This window comes from Octopus bimaculoides, chromosome 17 (genome assembly GCF_001194135.2).
Source record: "Octopus bimaculoides isolate UCB-OBI-ISO-001 chromosome 17, ASM119413v2, whole genome shotgun sequence".
NCBI classification, from domain to species: domain Eukaryota; kingdom Metazoa; phylum Mollusca; class Cephalopoda; order Octopoda; family Octopodidae; genus Octopus; species Octopus bimaculoides.
Window position 1 is genome coordinate 44226683 of NC_068997.1, and position 361 is coordinate 44227043.

Here is a 361-nt window from a genome sequence, read left to right on the forward strand (position 1 = left end):
TTTGCTCAACATCCTTAAACAAACCTTATTCAGGGACCTTTTGAGCGGGATGGGCAACCCGACCTGAAGAAAATTCTAACTGGGCTCCACCTGCAAGGTCATGCGCTGTTTATTTTGATATGAGATCACCATGTTGCGCACATGTGGTTGTGATGCATGTGGCTGGTGTACATTTATCAGACAGGTAGTCATGATGGGTATAATGGGCTTCATATATTTTACCCCAGTGTCACTTTGATGGCATGCACTGCTCTCTCACTCAATAATAATAATAATAATGATAATAATAATAATAATAATAATTTTTGACTTAGGCATGAAGTCAGAAATATCACGATAGGGTACAAGTGATTAAGGTGAA